This window comes from Mandrillus leucophaeus, unplaced genomic scaffold (assembly GCF_000951045.1).
Source record: "Mandrillus leucophaeus isolate KB7577 unplaced genomic scaffold, Mleu.le_1.0 Scaffold13, whole genome shotgun sequence".
In the NCBI taxonomy this organism is placed as follows: domain Eukaryota; kingdom Metazoa; phylum Chordata; class Mammalia; order Primates; family Cercopithecidae; genus Mandrillus; species Mandrillus leucophaeus.
Genome location: NW_012101254.1, coordinates 7,143,938 through 7,149,286, shown reverse-complemented (window position 1 = coordinate 7,149,286; position 5,349 = coordinate 7,143,938). Strand labels below are relative to the sequence as shown.

The 5,349-nt window shown below is 46.3% G+C and overlaps 1 long non-coding RNA gene across 1 annotated transcript in view; it reads left to right on the top strand.

The window, feature by feature from the left end:
• LOC105534024 overlaps positions 1-5,349 on the top strand; it is a 95,822-nt gene that overhangs the window by 58,571 nt on the left and 31,902 nt on the right. The gene's annotated exons all lie outside the window — the stretch shown is intronic.

The window sequence follows — 5,349 nt, the reverse complement described above, 5'->3', positions numbered from 1 at the left end:
TTTTTTTTTGAAACTTATGGTCAGTCCCCTTTCATAGCTTTTCAACTTAGAGTCTGTGTGAGAACCAGGACACCTGTCTTGTTGAAAAGGGAGACACAAAAGCTGAAAATGCCCGGAAGGATATGGCTTCCTGGAACTGCGGGATGTGTAGCTGCGGCTGTGGGGTGGACCATGGAAACAGGTTTGAAGAGAGAAGCTTTGTTCTTCTCCATCTCCTGTCATTGTTCTGAGCCAGGGTTCTGCCTCCTCCCTAGGGATGAAATTTGGTAGCAAGGGCCAGAAAAAGTAAAGTTCAAGGTTGGCACAGGTTCCCAGGGAATGAAGGTGGAAACCACTGTCTACCTTTCTCCAAACTCAAAAACATGAAATAATGGATTCTTTGTGTGTGTGTGTGAGATGGAGTCTTGCTCTGACGTCACCCCGGCTGGAATGCAGTGGCATGATTTCAGCTCACTGCAACCTCCTCCTCCCAGGCTCAAACCATCCTGCCACCTCAGCCTCCTTTGTAGCTGGAACTACAGGCGCCCACCACCATGCCCAGCTAATTTTTGTGGTTTTAGTAGAGATGGTGCTTCACCATGTTGGCCAGGCTGGTCTCAAACTCCTGACCTCAAGTGATCCGCCTGCCTTGACCTCCCAAAGTGTTGGGATTACAGGCGTGAGCCACCGCACCCGGCCAAGATGGACTCAGTTTTCACCTTGGCATCTCTCGAAAGGGAAAACTTGGGGAAAATCCACACCTCTACCCTTGAGTGAAGATGCCGAGTAATTATTTTATAGTTGGTCTTGAGCATCCTTTTTTTTCTGTGCCTCTCTCATCCCTTCTTGTTGTTCTCTTCTTCCAATTTGTTTCTGTCCAGGGCATTATGTGCTCTATCCAGAAACGCCCCACCCAGGCCTCTGGGGCAGGAGCTCAGGCTGTAAGATTACTTCCCTTTCTCCTTCTTCTGCACTTCATCACAACTCCGGTTCCCTGGAGGGTGCAGTTTATCTTAGCTAGTAGTTAGGAGAAAAGCATCTGGTTAAGTTAATTCAAATTAAAACCATGAAAATACTCTTCTTAAAGAGCTTGGCTATTTCCCCTTACTCCTGAAAACAGTCACACAGGATACCCAAGTGGGCTGACATGAGGGAATCATCTTTAAACCAAGATGCTCCTCTCTCCCTTGCCTGTAGTCTATGAGCTCTGTAGGCTCCTTTAAAGAAGGCAGGGCTTTCTTTCTTCCTCTCATGCCTCTGAGACATTTTCCAGAAATTTAAGGTGAAAGATGGAAAATATCTTTGTCAGGCCTCTGAGCCCAAGCTAAGCCATCATATCCCCAGGGACCTGCACGCATACATCCAGATGGCCTGAAGCAACTGAAGATCCACAGAAGTGAAAATAGCCTTAACTGATGACATTCCACCATTGTGATTTGTTTCTACCCCACCCTAACTGATCAATGTACTTTATGATCTCCCCCAACCGTAAAAAGTTTCTTTGTAATTCTCCCCACCCTCGAGAATGCACTTGGTGAGTTTCACCCACTGCCCCCAAAACATTGCTCTTAACTCCACCGCCTATCCCAAAACATGCAAGAACTCGTGATAATCCCACCACCTTTGCTGACAACTTTTTCGGACTCAGCCCGCCTGTACCTAGGTGACATGAACAGCCATGTTGCTGACACAAAGCCTGTTTGGTGATCTCTTCACACGGACGCACGAAACAATCCTCAGTAATGGTTCTCTAAAATGCACTTGACTTTTTGTTTGTTTGTCTCACTCTCACCCAGGCTGAAGTGCAGTAGTACGATATCGGCTCACTGCAAGCTCCGCCTCCTGGGTTCAAGTGATTCTCCTGCCTCAGTCTCCTGAGTAGCTGGGATTACAGGCACATGCCATCACTCCTGGAAAATTTTTTTGTATTTTTAGTAGAGACGGGGTTTCATCATGTTGGCCAGGCTGGTCTCGAACTCCTGACCTCAGGTGATCCGCCCACCTCCGCCTCCCAAAGTGCTGGGATTACAGGTGTGAGACACTGTACCCAGCCTGTACTTGACATTTTTAACACCTAGGGTCCTTGGGCAGATATCCACGTCTCTGTCTCAGGAGGCAGTCCTGGTCCTTAGCTCCCCACCCCAGCCCCCTCGCATCCCTGAAAATTGAGAACTGCCAGGAGCAAAGCGGATTGTTGCTGACCTCAGAAGAACACAGATGCAGTTAGCCATTTGTGAGGATGAGGGATTCAGTAACCTGGAACAGAAATAATGAAGATGAGGCCAGTCCTTCATGTGTGGCGTGTTTTCTTGGTGTTCTTTGCTCCTTTGGAAGAGACTTAGGGGACAGGAGCATGAGAATGGGGCCCCCAAATATCCCTGTTCCTTCTGAGGCAGGTGAGAGGCAGCCCAAATGAAAGCCCTCTTCCTGGCTGGTAAGGGCAGCAGAGATGGTGCTGAGACAGCTGTCTCTACATCATTTCTCAAAAAGCAGCAAAGGACTACATGGAGGTGAAATTCTTCCCCATCTCAATTTGCCTGCTTAGCCAAATGTGGAATGTTGTAGAAAGCATATCTTGAATATTAGTCAGGATTTTGTCAGCTTACAAGGCAAGAAGGAAGGGATTCGTTGACTCCAGTACTGGGAAGTTTAAAACATGACTCTTCAGATGTGACTGGGTTTAGGGATTTAAATAATGTCATTAAGGCCGGATGCGGTGACTCATGCCTATAATCCCAGCACTTTGGGAGGCCAAGGTGGGCAGATCATTTGAGGTCAGGAGTTTGAGAGCAGCCTGGCCAAAATGATGAAACCCCATCTCTACTGAAAATACAAAAATTAGCTGGGCGTGGTGGCACGCACCTGTAATCTCAGCTACTGGGGAGGCTGAGGCAGGAGAATCGCTTGAACCCAGGAGGTAGAGGTTGCAGTGAGTTGAGATCATGCCACTGCATTCCAGCCTGGGTGACAGAGTAAGACTCTGTTTCAAAAAATAAATATAAATAAATAAAGTCATTAGTTCCCTCTCTGCCCCTCGGTTGACTTGCCTTAACATTGGCTTTTTTCTCAGATAGGATCTCTCTGCTGAGTGGCAGATGGCCTTTGGGCAGCGATGAGTATTACAGTGTTTTCCCTGCATGTCTTTCCCATCAACTCCATCGAAAGTCCCAGGGAGGACTCTGACAGGCCTGGCCTGGGTAAGGTGTCCTTACCTGAACCAATCATTGCAGCCAGGAGGATGAAGTCCTCTAATTGGCTAGCTCACATTATGACCACAACATGTGTGGGGAAGACCAGGCAAGGAATTAGCCATCTTGTTAGGTAGAGGAGGAGCAATTCCCAAAAGAAAAATATACTAAGCAGATAAAAAGTAATACAACTATACACCTTTATAAGTGTCAACTTACTCATTACTAATGCAAATTAACCAGCAATAAGGTGAGAGATGTGAGAAATGCCAAGATTTATAAGACATGGCTTTTGTCCTTAAAGATCATATAATCTATTTGTTCCAGTAGCTAGTCACATTCTCTAATAATTTGAGGAAACATGAATGAATTCATTGGAAAATATTTGCTAAGTGCTTACTTAATGCCAGACACAGCTCTAGATTCCTGTTATACAAAGATAAAAGACAGCTTTCTTCCCGTAAAAACCTTACAATCAAGTGAGAGAGACAAGCAAACTAACAAACATTTAAAGTGCAGGACTTGGCTGGGCACAGTGGCTCGCACCTGTAATCCCAGCACCTTGGGAGGCCGAGGCAGGAGGATCACTTGAGCCCAGGAATTTGAGACCAACCTGGGAAACACAGGGAGACCCTGTCTCTACAATATTTAAAAATTAGCTGGGCATGGTTGTACGCACCTGTAGTCCCAGCTACTGGGAGGCTGAGGCAGGAAGATCACTTGAGCCCAGGTGGTTCAGGCTGCAGTGAGCTATGACTGTGCCACTGCACTCAGCCTGGACAGCAGAGCAAGATCCTGTCTCAAAAATCAATCAATCAATCAATCAATCAATAAAGTTCAAGGCTACAGTTGCAATGACAGAAGTGTGCACAGTTACCATGAAAGCCCCCAAAACGCACCAACAAAACGTTAGGCTCAGAGGAAGTGATTTGTAAGCCAGAGCTTGAAAAACAAGTGGGAGTCAGATGAGATTGGAGGGTGGGGAAGGATCTTCCAGACAGAGGGACTAGTTTGTGCAGAGGTACAGGGTGTGGAGTAGGGTGGTGTGTTTGGAGAACTGTAAATACTGACACGCATCACTTAACAACAGGGTTATGTTGTGAGAAATGCATTATTAGGCAATTTTGCCCTTGTGCAAACATCAGAGAGTACTTAACGCATATCTAAATGGCATAGCCTGCTGCGTACCTGACTATATGGTATAGCCTCCTCCTCCAAGCCTACGCGCCTATACAGCATGTTCCTGCACTGAATACTGCAGGCAACTGGAATGCAACGGTAAGAGTTTGTGTATCTAAACCTCTAAACATAGAAAAGGCACAGTAAAGATGCGGTATTTTAATCTTATGAGACCACTGTTGTATATGAGGTCTGTTGTTTACCAAAATGTCATTCTGCAGCACACGACTAGTTTGAATGGAGTACACGAGGGGATACTGGGAGAGATGAACCCAAAGCAGTGGGCAGGAGCCACATCACAAAGGGCCTGGTGTCAAGTGTACAGATGTTAGCTTGCCCCTGATTTCGAACAGGGCACAGACGTGTCCAGATTTGCAATGGAGCATGCTCATTCTGGCAGCATGTGAGTGGAGTGAGCCAGACTGGAGGTAGGAAGGAGGTAGGAAGGAGAGTCAGGAGACTGCCTCCTTCTGTGCAGGCAATGTCAGCTGATAAAATAGATAATTAGAAAAGTCACTGTTCTGCAACCCCAATTCAGGCAAGGATTCAGATTATCAGATGCTAAGATATTCACATGTTCTTAAAGAATCACTCCCTAGATTTTTTAAAATAATTTTTTTTTTTTTCCGCCAAGTACGTTGACTTTACGCCTGTAATCCTAGCACTTTGGGAGGCTGAGGCGGGTGGATCATTTGAGGTCAGGAGTTCAAGACCAGCCTAACCAACACAGCAAAACCGGGTCTCTACTGAAAATACAAAAAAAATTGGCCAGGTGCGGTGGCCTGTAATCTCAGCTACTCAAGAGACTGAGGCAGGAGAATCACTTGAACCTGGGAGGTGGAGGTTGCAGCGAGCCGAGATTGCACCACTGCACTCCAGCCTGGGCAACAGAATGAGACTCTGTCTCAAAAAGAAAAAAGTTTATTTTTAATTTTTGTGTGTACATAGTAGATGTATATATTTATGGGGTATGGGAGATGTTTCCACACAGGCATGCAATGCA